General features: G+C 33.5%; 1 protein-coding gene across 2 annotated transcripts in view; it reads left to right on the top strand.

The window, feature by feature from the left end:
* Positions 1 to 18178, top strand: part of LOC140445886 (Krueppel-like factor 7) — a 730239-nt gene that overhangs the window by 529162 nt on the left and 182899 nt on the right. The gene's annotated exons all lie outside the window — the stretch shown is intronic.

Here is an 18178-nt window from a genome sequence, read left to right as displayed (position 1 = left end):
AACGAAGAACCTATAATTATTATGGTTGATTGATTGATTGATCCATTAAGTATTACGGCAAAAATAAGAATCCACATCTGACGGGACTGAAATAACAAAGAAAGAAGTGTAGCATACTAGATGAGAATAGTAGAGACCAAATACAGTATTAATCAGTAGGGGAGAGTGTTGTACCTTTGGACAAATTTAATGTCGTTTGGCTCAAAATGTTAAAAAATTGCTTTATAGCGACCACTGAAGCATACAGAAGTAGATACAACCTTTGTCTATAAATGACAAAGTAAAGGTCTATGGATTCGTGTCCGTTACCTTTAAAAAAAGATTGAAATTTTTTTGACAGGTCGTCCAAAGGTACGACACTGTGTTGTACCTTTGTCCACATTATGTTGTACCTGTGGTCAGAGAACAAATTACCTTCGATTAAGAAGAAACAATACAAACGAACGGAATCTTATTTATTACATGAATTATAAGATGACAAACATGATTACTTTACATTCTATGTATCAAATTTAACAATAAAGGACATCATATTTTGTTGAAGTTGTGATGTTCCAACCAAATCTGGTGAAAGCAGTTTTTTTATTATACACAAGAGACCACCTCATCTGAATAGACAAATTTATTGTTTCCAATAACTGTTTTTAAATATTTGACCATGTATTCGTCATCTAAAACCTAAACTATCTTGGCAACATAGTGTGCAATATTCTTTTTGCTAGCCAATTTTACGAAAACAAAATCTCCTTCTTTTAACTTAGAAGAGCTCAGTATTTCTTCACTTTCCTGTTGCTCTAATGAATAATTTTTATTTTCGTTTGCCAGAAAAGTTTCTAAATCCTCGTTACTTGAATCCTTTGTTATATTTTTCATCTCTTCATCAGATTCATCTTAACTATCATAGAGAACCTTCCTTTTGATTGACTTTGGTTTTTTCACTTTACTTTGCAATAGTTCCTCTTTCTCTGGGGTGTCTATCAAAATTCTTGTTTTACCACGCTTTCGTCCCTTTTGAGAAGTCTTTCGAGCTACGGCTTTGGGGAATGGGCGCACTACAAACGGGCTTTTGAAGTCAGCGTTATTTGCCTTGTTGTCATTAGACTGCAGTGGACGTGCCGGTGTCAAATTTGATGTTGATGGATTTGCGGATAGTTGAAGGCTTGATGAGCAAGATGCCGTATTAGGATTCTCTTCTAATTCTGGATTTGGGCGATCTGTTACATGGGACGACAGATATTTGTGGTCGCCAAATATATTTTTACTAACAGGCCATATCCCTGTTTTTTCAAATCCTTTGACAATGTTTGCAGATGTAAATGCTTTTGCAAATGCCTTGCCTACGAGTTCAGCTACGTCATACAAGCTTATAGAACGTCCAGGATGGGTCATCATCCACTCATTAGCTATGGTGTTGTAGTAGGTTTTGTATGGTCCAAAAAACAGTCCTGTCAAGAGGTTGAGTTCTGTGCGAGGTGTGTGGCGGCAACGTTAATAGCACAATATTATTTTTCTTTGCCAAATTAATCACGAAAACTGCAATATGGGACTCGTGATTATCGAGTATTAGTAGCAGTTTTTCTTGCTCTCTCGGCTTAACGTGGGCTATAAAGTGCTGCAAGTAGTGTAAAAAAAGCTTTTCGTTTGACCATCCTGATGGATTTGCGCCTCCCTTGGTGTACCATGTAACATGTGTTCCTTGAAAAAGACGCGATAGAATATCAACAGGGGCGGCACATGGTTACCGATGGCATTAACCGCAGCAGTCAAAGTTACATTGATCCCTCGTTCTCCGGATGCCATACTACCCAGTTGCTTTAGTCCATGCCTAGTGGGGCATGGACTAAAGTAGTATCGGTTTCATCTAAATTATAGATATTGGTCGACTCCCAACGAGATGGACAGATGACATATAAAGAGTGACTACAAATTGGATTGAGATGACGCAAAATCGGACAAAAGTGGAAAAGCATGCGAGAGGCCTATGTTCAGCAGTGGACGTTAGATGCTAGTTGATGATGATGATGATACATGCTTTTACAGGTTATAACGTAAAACGCCCAAAGAGTAATAAAGCGCCTGGCACGTATGGCATATATGCAGAACTATTAAAGAATGGTGAATATGCATACTTAAAAAAAATATTGTTAAGCAGACCAAAACTCACACGGAGTTGTAGTGTCAAGAGAAAAAGAAGAACGTGCCCATTCCCTTCTCGACGTTGGCGACTATTATAGCAATTGTCACATACTCGAATGATGGAAAATGCAATTTAGCGGTTATAGTATTAAACGTATTGTATTATCGATAATTTAATAGATTTTGAAGCTAGATTTGTCTTTCTCCTGGTTTCCTTTTACCATACACTTTTTCTTCTAAAACTAACTAAAGTAGTCAAGATTTTTTGTTTTCTAGTTAATCTCTTTATTCCTAAATTAAATACTTAACATTTTATTCTTTTTCAATATATCCGCCATAATGTATGGACCTTTTTTGCCCCGGCGTTCTAAAACATCGCCATGTCCGAGGTAGACTCCGTTTTAATTGCCCAGCGTGTTCTTTTACAAAAATAGGATAAAATCCCGGAATCTAGCAGTAGACATAGAAAAAGCGAAACGTAATTTATTAGAGACTCAAAAGGATTCCCCGGCGCACACGAAAATCTCGCAAAGCGATTCTCACAATGAAGAGTGCATTACCGGTTCGCATCGATTTCCTAAAGTCTATTGGAAAGCCCAGTTTAAATTTGCACCACTTGAAAACCAATGACGATTTAATTAAGAGTTTATTTTAAACTTGTTAGACACGTTAACTACTTTTTGTTTTTGCTTAATCTTTTGTAAATAAAGCTTTGAGTTAGTGCTTAATACCCGAATATTGAAAATTAACTTGAATTTTTTCTTTAAAGGTTTTCAATTTGCTTTCCGTGTATTTATTTCATTGCTTGTTTTTCTAAACATTGTCAAATACATTAGGTTACATGTTCTATAAGAATTCCGCTTCGTAATTCCAGCTTTTAGACATTTGTTAATTACTTCCGCATCAAACTTTACGTCAACAGCAAATAATATTACAATACTTCTTGTTAACAACTTTAACTGAACGACAAAATCAATTACTACTGCTACTTGAACTGTCAACTTCCTATTTATTTATATTTTCTGACGTTCTGAACCATACGAGACATTTCGGGATATTTCGATAACGTCTATAACATTCTAGATTTTTAATATTTCTTTAGATTCTGATTCAGATTTTTCTGATAGAAAAATGCACCGAGTATAATGTTCCAATTCATATGGCGTTCGTCGATTTCCATAAAGCATTCGATTCCATCGAATTATGGGCAGTGCTTGAATCTCTAGAAAATGCACGTATAGATTCAAGATACACTAACATAATTAAAAACATATATGAAAATGCCACCATGCAGATAAAGCTGGACGAAAGCACAAAAACTAATCCCATAAGACTACAACGGGGAGTAAGACAAGGAGACACCATCTCTCCCAAACTATTTACCCTTGCTCTAGAAGACATTTTTAAGAAACTAGAATGGAACAATAAGGGTATCAACGTCGACGGATCATACTTAAACCACTTGCGATTCGCAGATGACATAGTTTTAATAGCCGATAATTTCCAAGAACTAAATGATATGTTACAACAATTAAATGCAGTTTCAGGAGCGGTAGGCTTAAAAATGAACTACAACAAAACAAAAATACTGAGCCGAGACCAGACAAATATAACAATACAAAATCATACCATAGAAAATGTTGAACATTATGTATATCTAGGTCATGTTATCAAACTAGGAAAACCAAATCAAGATGCTGAAATTAAAAGAAGAACACAACTGGCATGGGGCGCTTTCGACAAATTAGCATATATCTTGAAAAACACCTCCATTCCTGTAAACTTAAAGAAAAAGGTGTATAACACATGCATACTACCAGTTTGTACTTACGGCTTGGAGACAGTAGCCCTTACCAAAAAATCTGCTAAAAAATTAGAAACAACGCAAAGAGCAATGGAACGAATCATGCTTGGAATATCACTAAGAGACAAGATTAGAAACACCGAGATAAGACGTATAACGAAGATTAGGGATATTGTGGAAGAAATTGCAAAAATGAAATGGCGCTGGGCAGGTCACGTAGCCCGATATAATGACAACAGGTGGACACGGAGAATTCTAGAATGGAGACCAAAGACGACAACAAGAAGCACGGGAAGACCTCAAAAAAGATGGGTAGATGACATAAGAACAGTGGCAGGCAAACAGTGGATTAGATTGGCGCAAGATAGAGAAAGATGGAAGCAATTGGGAGAGACCTACATTCAGGAGTGGATGGAAAATGGTTGACAAAGAGAATATTTCTTTTTAGCCAAGGGTCTTTTTCTATATGGAATAAATCTGTAATACTGCTTATTCCGTTACAGTAATTCTCCATGAATAACTGGTCTATAAGGGACTGACTGAAGCCAACATGGTATCTCTCGATATGAAGTACCTTGGGTTTACTTCTAGATGAAAACTGGATGCGGCAGATTAGATCGTTTATTTTCTGTCGGGGCGGTGTACGGGCCCTCCCAGTTTCGTTGAAATCTCAGACAAAGTCCTTTCTTACGTTTGGGATTGCATAACTTATTGGGTCACCTCTGTCACCTCTATCTTAGTAGCATGCATGTCGAGCCGGTCTTTGAACCACTTTAAAGCTTCGTACTTGTACGAGCAAATTTTCGATGTACACCAGGGATGAACGTTCTTCTTCGCAGGCAATCTTCCAAAAATCAGATCTTGTGGAAGCGTCATTTCTCTGTCGGTCATCACCATCGATGGAGAACAACCGGTCGCTTCCTATTCGGAACTTCTATTGGCAGGAATAGATGAATTAAAGTATCCCAATATTTTTATTATCATCTACGAACATTGAAAGGTATAGACAAACAGTTCTATCATGACTTTCTGATTTCGGGTATAGAGGGGTAGTGCGAATTTTCTTAATACCCAAGATTTTTATTACTCAGTCTGATTTAAAATTTCGTCCTTGATCAGAATCTAACTCTAAAGGAACTTCATATGTTGATATGACTCGTGGTATGAATGTTTCTGCTACTGTAGTCTCTTCTTAATTAGGAAGAGGTGTAATTTCAGGCCATTTTGAAAAATAATCTATTGCGACCATTAAGTACTTGTTTCTCCTCTCTGGCATCGGAACTGGGCCGAGATTATCCACTGCAAATCTTTCAAAAGGTTCACCGAAAAGATATTGTGTTTGGTGGAATGGTGGAATGTGGGTGGTTATAAAATTTTGCTAGTCATAATTCTGCCCTGTTCAAATATGGAAGATGTTGTTCGGATTCGACATTAGTCCATGAAACAATATTAGATACAGAAGCTTGTATAAAAGTAGTTTTTTTTAAACATTAATTGAAATGGCATATATATTTCATTTTTACGTTTAATAAATATTATTTAGAATAAAAATAACTCTTCTTATATTAACAGAACTTGAAAATTACACGTAAAAATTAAAAAACGTATGGGGTCTCTATAGGATCCTACTTCAGTATTTACGTTGATTTAAGTATCATCAGATTTAAAGGTTAAGAGAAGGACTCAATCAATGAGTAAATAAAAAAAATACAGAGCACAATGCACAATACCAAAAAAAAGGTTTACGCCCATTGAAAATATGAAATAAAGTTTAATGCTGAAACAGGTAAAAAAATGCCTCATCCCTTGAATAAAAAAAAATAAACTAATGACTGCAGATACGGTATGTGGCGTGAACTCCACATTTAAAAAAATAAAAAATAGCATAAAATAAAAGAAATATCTACTTTGAGAGTTACGTTAATCGTCAAAAGTAATACATAGTTGTAATTCTATCCCTAAAACATTTTTATCCAGTATATTTAATAAATAAATCTTGACACACTTACATTTTAATTGCTTATCACGTAGTCATGTAGACGTACTTAAAACAAGTATAAATTTAACCTAACAACTTTCTCAAAATAAAAAATTAAGAGTGATTTATGGTTGTTGCAGTAACGAGAACGCGTCTGTCAACTTAGAAACTTTGATACTCTGGGGGAATACACTTTAAGTTAACTATGTGTTCTGGGGATACTAGTGTTCATCTGATAACGTTTTATCTATGGAAGTAATTGTTAGGTTGCAAAATAATGGTTTTCGTGTTGTTTAAAACAGATTTTTGTAATTATGTTCAGAGCAGTCATCTTTTAGATGTTTTTGAACCATTATCAAAACTAAATTAGGTATTAGTATAGTCACTGAAGGTGAACATGAGGTAAAAGCTGCTATCTGCCAATTTTTACCATCTGCTTCAAAAATTATATTGTCTCGATGTGTGCTTTTTCCTATTTGGGGTAAAAACTACCCTTGTATGAAAAAATTTCGAAATGTCCAAATTTACGTATTTTTAATTATTTAATACATGTTCAGATTTATTGGCTAAAGTTCCTTTAAAGTTTTTATCAAATTCAATTACTTTTCTACCCTTAAAACCCTTAAAAACCATTCTCTCATGTTCGAAAAAATAATGAAACAAGTTTTAAGCAGCTTAAAATGAACTTTCGGTGCATTAACAATCAGTTACACACAACGAAACTTAATATTGTTCAATTGTTCTGAAGCTATTTTCTTGTGGCATTTTAAAGTATAAATTGGAGTGGAGATTGAAACGCCAATAAACTTATTTTAACCTTCAATTGTGGCTTATTCACATTAAAATAGTAATTACAGCCAAACTTATATGGAATCACCATGTACGTATAATTATTTATTTCCTTGAGAAAAACTTATTGTTGTAAAGAATAAAGGTTTTTATTCAAATTTAACAAACGGATAAACCAATCAGATAACATAGCTCGGTACGTTATATATTATTTGCTTTAGTTGTAAACTAAACGAAAATAAATAAACTTAATGTAGGGTTAACGCATTTGCAAAGGGGAAAGGTTATTGGTCTTGTGAAGCAAGGAATGTCTCAGAGAATGTCTAAGTCGCCAAAAAGTAACAATGGCTAGCCACGATCGTTTTATTGTCCAAGTAACTAGAAGAGACCTGACAATTTCTTACCAACAGCTCCAAAGGCAACTTTTGGAAGCTACAGTTGCAACGATAACGAAAGTGTTTCAGTTGAAACTATAAGAAAAAACTACTCGAGGACTATACAGCAGTAGACGGTTACGGGTTCCCGAGTTATCCAGGCAGCTCAGAATCTATCGCCTAAATTGGTGTCTTCAACACCAAAACTGGAACATTGGAAATTGGCAAAATGCGCTATTTTCAGAGTCAACCAGGATTTGTGAAAAATCAGATGACCGCCGAATTGTCATGTTCTGAGGGGCATTATGATCAATAAAAAAACTCATTTAATTTCCATCCAACCAACTTGAACAGCTCGTAGTTATGTTGATTTGGTTCTAGAACCTGGAGAGGTGCAATGGAAGAAAATTTAATTTTCATGCGTGGTAATGCGTCTCCACATACCAGCAGTGTGACTACAGACTTCCTTGAAGCAGAAGATATCACTGTTATGGAGTGGCCTGCTTGCTGACCCGACCTGAACCGTATAGAGCAATTGTGAGATATGCTTAAAAGAATAGTTATAGTTTTCAAGAATCCACAAAACGGCAATTGATACAATTATCGTCAGAACAAGAACCATATGCGGGATTGCAAAAAAGCCCAACTTTTCTGCAACCTCAAAATGCTGCGCATCCTATTTGCAATTGGAAAATATCATTCTAAGAAGTTCTACCTGGCGCAGGTTTTCTTTGAATTTTTTTATTGCAATGTAACACTGTGATTGTGATGTTACGTATTAATTGTTGAACTTCAATCCATCTCCAATTGGTTGGAAAAATATTTTTATTGTCGAGCCAAATCTGAGGGTGTTACTCTTTTACACTTACATTAGGGACTATTTAAACAATAGAATTTGGTTTTGCTGAAGCTTTTATGAATAATTCGTAGCATGTCTGTTCGAGATATACTGAATTTGAATAATTGTATTCAAGAGTATCTGTTTTGCAGGGCCATACAGTACTATCGTGCAGTATCTCCTGGCTTCTAAAATATTCTACAATTCTGAACTATTGCTTAAAATATCTCTCAAATATGAACGCATTTCAATGAGATCTTGAACAAGGGAAAAAAATTTTCCGAGCGTTATGATGTTATATCCCTTCTGGACGATAAACTACTGTCATCATCTTGTGTCATCAACGAAATATACACTTGCATACATCTACATTTCTCAGTTCATTCGGACGATTTTTAAGCTTGAATACCTATTTTTCAGGCAAGAAGAGAGATTTTTTCTTTAATACACCCAACTGGACAGGAGTAAAGCCACTAAATATGTGGATAAAAACCCTTTAAATGATATTAAATTTGTTATTTATTAAACATTTGCTTATAATTGGATTTGCTGACCCTGAGAAGAAGTCTCTATATGGGTCCTAGATAACAACTTATTAAAATCAAATTTTAAGTAAATCTTACCGGAAAAGGAAGTGTATAAAAATTGAACTAAATAAAAAGAAAAAAAGGGCGTCACTTTATCTTTTTTTTGAGTGACAATCTCAAGGATACTATATTGTAGATTCTATATTCATAAACAAATAAAAGAGGTGAAAGACTAGTTCAGTTTTGCAAAGATAACGAACTCATTATCAAAAACACGTGGTATTAACTCCCAAATCGACGAATATATACATGTAAAGCACCTAGGGATTATGGTCAAATTATAATAAGAAACCAAATAGATTACATAATAATAAATCCAAGATTTCGAAATGCCATAATATCGGCTAAAGCGTACCCAGGAGTAGATATAACAAGTGACCACAATCTAGTTCTAGCAAACATGAAACTCAAGTTAAAAAATTAAAAACAACTGCCAAAACACCGAGAATCAATCTGAGAAAACTAAAAAAACTGATATATACCAACAAATCAAAGAAAAAGTGCACAAAGAGGTTCAGGAAGTAGAAAGGCAAAAGTAATTGACATCAACAGATAAATGGAGGAAAGTAGAGGAGATCTTGAGAAATATCACAAAACAAAAACTTCAAGAAGACACATCATTTAAAAATAAACAATGGATCACACAAGAGATAAAAGAACTGATGACGGAAAGAAGGGCACACAAGAATAAAAACGAACAACAGTACAAAAAAATTAATAAAACAATCAAACAGAAAATCAAAGAAGCTAAGGAACTGTGGCTATCAGAAAAGTGTGAAGAAATAGAAAGGTTAGATAACCAACATGGCAGTTTTATCATACACCGGAAAATCAAAGAGACAGCTGCATATACAAGAAGAAGGGTATCGGAAATATCATGGATAAAAATAACAAGATAATAACCGAATGTACAGATAAAATAAACAGATGGGAAGAATACATAAAAGAGCTATTCGAAGACGACGAGAAAATTGAGGTCATTGAACCAAGAGGAAGAAATGGGCCACCAATCACCAAAGACGAAATTGAGAAAGTGCTAAAACGTATAAAAAATGAGAAGGCCATGGGACTAGATGAAATACCTACAGAAATCTTAAGAATATTAATAAAAAATCATATGGGCACACTAATAGAATTATTTAATGACATTAATTATACGGGAGAGATTCCGAAAGAATGGTTAATATCAATATTTATTCCAATACCCAAAAAATCAAACGGAATGAAGTGTGAAGAGCACAAGACAATTAGCTTGATGAACCATATTCTAAAAGTGTTCTTACGAGTGATACACGAACGTATCTATAAAAAGCTAGATGATAGAATAGCTGAAAACCAATTGGGATTCAGAAAAGGCTTTGGCACCAGAGAAGCATTATTTACTGTACAATAACTATTCTAACGATGTCGAGATGTTAAATGCGACGTATTCATATGTCTAGTCGACTTTGAAAAAGCTTTCGACAAAGTACAACACCGAAGAATGGCAAAAATACTGCAGAACACAGAATTAGATGACGAAGACGTGAGAATCATTGCCAATCTATACCGATATCAAAAAGCCATAATACGAATAGAGCAACAAAAATCGAAAGAAATACCTATAAATCGTGGAGTAAGACAAGGATGTGTGCTTTTCCCTTTAGTTTTTAATATGTATGCAGAGAATTGTTTAAAGAGGCATTAGAAGACGTAAATGAAGGAGCATTTCTGAATAATCTTAGATACGCAGATGACACAATACTCCTTGCGGACAGCACAGAAGGACTACAGATCTTGGTTGATCACATTACCCAATACAATACCAACAAGATTGAGGAAGACAGTGTTTATGCTAAAGGAAAACTTTTAGGCAGGGTGCACAGATATCAGTACTTAGGTTGCGAACTAAATAAAGAATGGGATAGAAGTACGGAAATTAAACGGCGTATTGAGCTAGCTAGATGTGCTTTTAATAAGATGAAAGCAATATTATGCAATGGAAAACTCAACATCGAAATTAAAACTAGAGTATTGAGATGCTACGTTTTCTCTGTCCTGTTGTATGGAGTTGAGGCCTGGACAATTACAGAGGCGACATTAACTTTGAAATGTGGTGTTATCGAAGAATGTGGAAAATATCTTGGACACAAAACATAACAAATGCGGAAACGCTACGAAGAAAAAAAAAGATAAAGAAATACTCAACACTATACAGAAAAGAAAAATGAGCTACTTTGGTCACATACTAAGAAACGAGAAATAGGAATTGGTGCGGCTGGTCATACAAGGGAAGTTGGAAGGCAAAAGAGGACCGGGGAGAGGACGCACGTCCTGGCTGAAGAATCTGAGACAATGGAGTGGGAAAACGTAAATAGAACTTTTAAAAACGGCAGCAGGTGGAGTCAAATGGGCCATAATGATCGCCAATGTGCTTAGGGATGGGGCACGTTAAGAAGAAGAAGATATATATATATATATATATATATATATATATATATATATATATATATATATATATACAGTAGAACAAATAGGTTAAATCTTTTTCTAAAATTTCCAAAGCAAAAAGGAATAATTCATCATCAGTTGGCGCTACAGCCCTTCGTGAGCCTTGGCCTGCTTCAAAACATTCTTCCATCCTTCCCTATCGAGTGTCTGTCTTCTCCAGCCCCTCACTCCAATCTCCCTCAGATCTTCCTGTACATCGTCCAGATATCTGAGTTTAGGTCGCCCCCTTCTTCTTCTTCTTCCGACCGGCCTGTTTAGCATAGTTATTTTAGTGGGATCACTCTCATCCATCCGCATAACGTGGCCCACTTACCTTAGGCGGTTTATTTTGATGGTCTTCACAATATCTGCATCACCAAAAAGTCTATAGAGTTCAAAGTTATAGTTCATCCCAAACCCTTCTTTCAGTGCGTCACAGTTTATCGAATTCTCTCTAACGCATTAAGCTAGAAGTGACAGAAAAAAACGTGAGTCTGTGATTATTATACATAGAACTTAGAAAATTATATATCGTTCACGGGTATTTGCATATTAAAGCGAATTCTACTTACGGATATATAATTGGTTGGAGTTTAGAATACGCTAAATAGATATCCAATCAATGATACGCATAAATATAATTTGACGCAGATGGTCTCGATAGTGACAGTACTTTGACAATGTCAACTGATAAAATGAACATTGTCATTCCAGGATAGTATTTTCAGACATTTTACAGTGAAAATTTAATTTTGTATTTATTGTCATAAAAATATTTTAAATATGCCGAGATATACCGAGAATGAACAAAGACTAATATTAAAATTATTAAATTATTTTCAATTAGAAAAAGAGGCTGGGACAACTTTATTACCAGTTTCTGCCGTTCGTGAAGTAAGTTTTAAATTATTCTAAAAAATATTCATATTAGTAGTTTAAATACTATACATTTTAGCCATAGTGTTTGTAATAAATAATAATAAATACATAAATAAATCTTAGCTAATTAAGCACTTTCCTTGGAATGTATAGAATAGGAATTATGACAAACTGCCGTTCCAATATAATGCACAATAAAAATTTTTATACAGGACGGCACCTCTAATATGTAAATTAAAAAAAAATTTAAATTCTTAAAATTTTTACTCCACATTTTCAAAAAATAACCTTTTCACATTTAGCCGATTACGATCCTTCAACTGTCAGATTTAACTAAAATTTCATGCAATAATTCTCGACATTCTTAAAATCCTATATGACGTCAAAATTAGTGACGCACTGAAAGAAGGGTTTGGGACAGACTGTATATCGCCTTCTCCACAGACCCTGTTCGTTTACTCCGCCATATATGGTCCTCAATACTTTTCTTTCAAAGACTCGCAGTAACTCTTTATCTCGGGTCGTCATTGCCCATGTTTCCGATCCGTATGTGAGCACTGGGCGTATTATTGTTTTATAAAGTTTGCCCTTTGTTGCTATTGACATACTTCTCGCTCTTAGTTGAGGGCCCAGGCCAAAATAACAACGGTTAGCCACGCATATTCTTTTTTTTTATCTCATTGGATGTGTTATTTTTGTAGTCTACCAGTGATCTTAAGTAGCAGAATTCTTCTACCATTTCTATCGTTTCATGTTGCACCTCTAAGTTATTTTGTTGAATTCTTGATATGGCCGGCATATATTTAGTTTTAAACATAAACTCCCAATTTGTGTTAAGTTCAGTGGGATATACCTCACTTCTGGGATGTTCTGATATTTTACGGTCTAAGCATATTTGGAAGTTTCTTTCGACTTCAGTACACTTTAATTCACTTAAAAGGAACAATTACACTTACCTTATGTGGTCTTTATTAAAAATTATTTTAGTTTAATTGCCGTTCAAGAGAAGATAAGTGTAGTAGAGAGTTAGTTGTTTTATAAAAATAATACATACCTAAATAAACCTATAAATACCTTCTATGTTTATTGCTGTATAAAGTAGTTACCTACTCAGTATGGTAACCGTGAAAGAAAATGCTACAATATTTAAATTATAATATTTATGGATTTGTGATTAAAATGTTTAGATTATTACAATAAAAATTTTATTTTAGAACGAAAAACTTTAATTGTAAATAATACATTATTTTGTTTTATATATAGAGAATAACAATTATTCATTACGTATTTGTTTATTTTTTAATTTGTTTTTCTTATTTTTTTAATAATTCTGCTATTAAGGGCGGGACAAATCCAACAAAACAATCATGAAAATCAGCCCAGCTATTTTTGAGTTATACTAAATGGTGTAACCAACATGATTTTTGTCTTTGTTATAATATGTATGGATAGTTAACAAGTTTTAAAAGTCACAATAATTGGGAGCGACGCAATGGATCGAAATTTGCACATGAATCTATTTTAAACATCAAACCAAACAAAACCTGTTTAATTTAGTAAATAAAATAAAATAGGTGGAAAGCGTGCAGGCATTAATAATTTCTAGGAAATTAATATATTACTAGGTACCTCTATTAGCACTATTTAATTTTGCAGAACCTATTTATATACCATGTTATTAATATTCGGGATTGTTTTCATTAATGTATACTTATTAGGGTAATTTATTTCCGAAATTACTATTTAATCCCTACTTTGGTTTCAGGGATCAAATAAATTAATTAGTTTTCAAATTAGTTTATCTCTCAGAACATTAATAAATACATCAATATGTAAATATATTGTTAATTTTAAGTTAACTTTGCTAAGTTTGGTCGTTATTGAGATACATAATAATAATGATAATAATATACGTTTATTCAAATCAATAGTTATTATAGTTTATTTTTATGAACGAGAGAGTAATTAGCATAATTTTAACTGGTAGCTCCGACCACTCCATGGGCGTGCTCAAGATTAATTGAAAAATTACTTTGAATAATTGTAAAAAATAAATGAATTATTTCAGTGTTATAAAGTGTTATGTGTATGTAAACAAAAGTGACCTCTTTTATCACACACTATATTAGAACTGACTGGCCTACATTAAAAAAGGTTTTAAAAAATTCACATTTTTTTTTAATTTTTAAAAATTACAAAAGAGAAAAAGAGTTTTTAAAACCGTCTAAGGTATGTTAAATAGATGAATAAAAATATTAATATAAAACTTACAGCTACTTGTTACAAATCCAAATCAGATTCAGAAGATGAACTTTCAGAACCAAGATTTATAATAACTGGCTCGATCATTTTATCAGTAATATTGTCCAGCTTCCACATTTTTTCCTCTTCTTTAATAGTGTGATTTACTGCCTTTTCCCAGTTTTCAGGTTTTACATTATTTACGGCCTCCAAAAACAACTGTTTAACATCATGAATTTTAAAAGTGGTATTTTTTCTTGAAACTTCACTCTTTATCTGTGCCCATACCAGTTCAATCGGGTTTAATTCACAATGATATGGTGGGGATCTAAGTACTGTCATTCCACGATTTTTGGCAATTTCATCAATTTCGTATTTTTTAAATTTTTCTTTATGAAGGGCACACAACGAATAAAGTTCCTTTCTTATAGATCCGGGATGGTACGTAATATTTTTTGAACTCAGCCAATTCTGCAAGTCTTTTTTTAACCACTTGGTTGTGGGCAGTCCTTCTATAAGTCTGGAGTGATAACTTGCATTATCCATTACTATTACACAATTCTTAGGAAGAAGATCTATCATTTGTTCGAACCATTCTTGAAAGACATTAGCGTTCATGTCTTCATGGTAGTCACCGGTACGAGTTGATTCAAAAGTTAATAAACCACCTTCAACAAAACCGTCTGAACTGCCAATGTGTACTATTATCAGCCTGCGTCCCTTTCCTGATGGTGGGTTTAAACCAGTAGATAAGTTATTTACAAAAGCGTGCCTTTGACTTGTAACAGTTTCATCCTGCCAAAATTTATTTGGTGTATGACCCTCGTTGATCCATGTTTCATCAAGATAAAATATTTTTTTTTTTGGTTTCTCATTTCCTTTATAGTTCTTAGAAAATGTCTTCTCCATATGACAATATCGCTTCTTTCTAATAAAATAGACTTTCTGGGATTCTTTTTCCAGCGGAAGCCTATTTCTTTTAAAAGTTTCCATAACGTACTTCGACTCATTTCTGGGTAATCCTTATCATCTCGAACTGAGACAAGAACTTTATCCAATGTTGGAAATTCTTGTCTAAAGAAGAATTCATGCACTTTCCGTCGAAGTCCTTCTTTAAAATGATATTCTATTTGAAATTTTGGTTTCCCTGGAGCATTACGTGGCATTTGAAAACTACCACATTTCTCTTCTTTAATAACTCTGTAAATCGTAGATTTCCCAACACCAAGTGTACTGCTAACTAACTCAACGGTCTCATCAACACTTTCACATAAACGTTTGTCTGTAAATGATTTAAAAGAATTAAATATTAATGTTTTTTCATTAACTGTTAGAGGACCAATTTTTCGGCGTTTACACGGCACTTCCAAATTTTCCATAACACTAGTATACACAATAAACTGCACCTTGCAACTGAAGTACCTACTTTTAGTGAACTGTTAAGAATTTTGAATACGCCACTTGGACCTTCCTATATACAAAATGGAAAAACCCACTATCACATTTTCTGTGGAATAAGTTTAGAAGGTAATTATCTAGTCAATTACTGTCGTAGATTCCTGGAATTAAATAATTAAATGTTTGATTGTTGAAACCCTTACTTCGTGGAATGCACTCATTTCAGATAAAATAAAACGTTTTATTTTATCTAAAGAATTAAACTTTATTTTGCAAATAGGCAAAGAACTAAACTTTATTTTGCAAATAGATAACATAAAACGTTTTATTTTATCTAAAGAATTAAACTTTATTTTGCAAATAGGTAGGTACTTATTAAACTTTTATTGGTTATATATAACCAATAAAATAAACATCTTACATTTCTTGCAAATTCATTAGTACCTGTTAACCTCCATCACTCCGACACTGGCAACCTTATTTAGGGATTAGTAACCCTCACAACTATTGTATTCTATTGTGCTCCAATCTTTATACCTGGTGGTCATACTCAATTTAAAATATTGTTTTCCTATATACTTCTGTAAACTTGTTGACAAATATCTGTTTTTCATTGAGTCACCCGTATCAACAGTTTAGGGATTTGCATACATAATTTATTGTTTTATTACTCTCTCATACATAAAAATACACTATACACTAATTTACAATTTCAGTTTAATTTCAATAAAATAAACGTAAAAAAAGTATTTTTTTACAAATTATTATTTTATTTTTACAGTTTCTAATCTAATTTCTATATTTTTTTATCTAGTATAATTTAAATTTGTTAAATTGTTACACAACTCAACTACAATGAGATTCACAATCTTAACGTTCCTTTTTCCTTCATAGAACCTGCTAAGGCCTTAAACTCTTCCAAAGATTCAATACCAGACGGTATCCCCTTGGCATTTCTACTACATCTACCAGACAATGGGAAAAATTTATTACTAGACCTTTATAATTTTATCTGGAGTAACCAGGTTTTCCCATTAACTTGGCCCGAAGCAATAATACTAACACTTCTTAAGCCTGAGAAATCCCGGACATCACCTGAGTCATATCGACCAATATCTTTAACCAATATTATATGTAAAGTGTTAGAGAAAATGGTAAATAAAAGGCTGAGATGGTATTTAGAACAACAAAAACTCCTTATTCCACAACACAGCGGATTTAGGCAAAATCGATCCACTATAGATAACCTAATAGACTTAGAGTCAGGACTACATGAAGCATTCGCAAATAAGCAAGATTGTATCGCAGTCTTTTTTGATATTAATAAAGCTTATGATACTGTCTGGCGATTCAATAACATATCAAAATTGCATAATTGGAATATCAGAGGCAATATGTTAAAATTTATGTCAAATGTTCTTCAATCTCGCAGCTTCATAGTTCGATCAGACAACGTTAACTCAGATAAAAAAGTTCAAGAGAATGGAGTACCACAAGGATCAGTTATAAGCTCAACCCTTTTTCTAATAGCCATAAACGACATACTTCAACAATGCTCACCGATTGTTAAAGGAAGATTATACGCTGATGACTTAGTTTTACTTGCCAAAGGAAAAATTTTCCAGCAAAACTGTGCATAATTTCTAGCCACATGTTTATTTTTTTTTAAACAGCAAGTCACCCTTAATCGAAATAATTCAAATTTCAAACAAAATATACACTTTTAATTTTCACGAAATTTTCAGCAAATATAGACATACAAGTGGAAATTTTTCTCACGAACTGCTAGATGTAGGAAAATTCCGAGTATGGCAGAAGAATGAGCGGCCAATTTTATGTAGGAAATATCTATTCTCTTGACTCTCGGACCAAAATTGGCGCCAATATAGCCGATTAACCAAATTTGATAAAAATCCAAGGGTACCCCCTTTGGATATTTTTTCCAAATTTTCCGAAAAAAAAAAAAAATTTGTTTTAATGTTTTGGTACATGCACTTGGTTCAGCTTATTCCAAGCATGTCTTTTTTTCTGATTCCTTAACCCCAGTTTGCCGTAAAGAGGAAAAATCGAATTAAAAAATCTACAGTTTTTTCGATTTTCTGGCAAAACGGTGCATAATTTTTAGCCACATGTTTAGATTTTTTTAATCAGCAAGTCACCTTTAATCGAAATAATTCAAATTTTAAACAAAATATACACTTTTAATTTTCTCGAAATTTTCAGCGAATACATACATCCAAGTGGAAATTTTTCTCATGAACAGTTAGATATAGGAAAATTCTGAGTATGACAGAAGAACGAGCGCCCAATTTTTTGTAGGAAATGTCCATTCGCTTGACTCTCGGACCAAAATTGACGCCAACATAGCCGATTAACGAAATTTGATAAAAATCCAATGGTCTACAGTTTTTTCGATTGTCCTGCAAAACGGTGCATAATTTCTAGCCACATGTTTACTTTTTTTTAAACAGCAAGTCACCCTTAATCGAAATAATTCAAATTTCATACAAAATACACACTTTCTTTTTTCTCGAAATTTTCAGAGAATACATACATCCAAGTGGAAATTTTTCTCACGAACAGTTAGATATAGGAAAATTCTGAGTATGGCAGAAGAACGAGCGGCCAATTTTATGTAGGAAATGTCCATTCGCTTGACTCTCGGACCAAAATTGACGCCAACAT

The sequence above is a fragment of the Diabrotica undecimpunctata genome, chromosome 7 (assembly GCF_040954645.1).
Source record: "Diabrotica undecimpunctata isolate CICGRU chromosome 7, icDiaUnde3, whole genome shotgun sequence".
NCBI lineage: Eukaryota > Metazoa > Arthropoda > Insecta > Coleoptera > Chrysomelidae > Diabrotica > Diabrotica undecimpunctata.
This window is presented reverse-complemented; position numbering and strand designations above follow the sequence as displayed.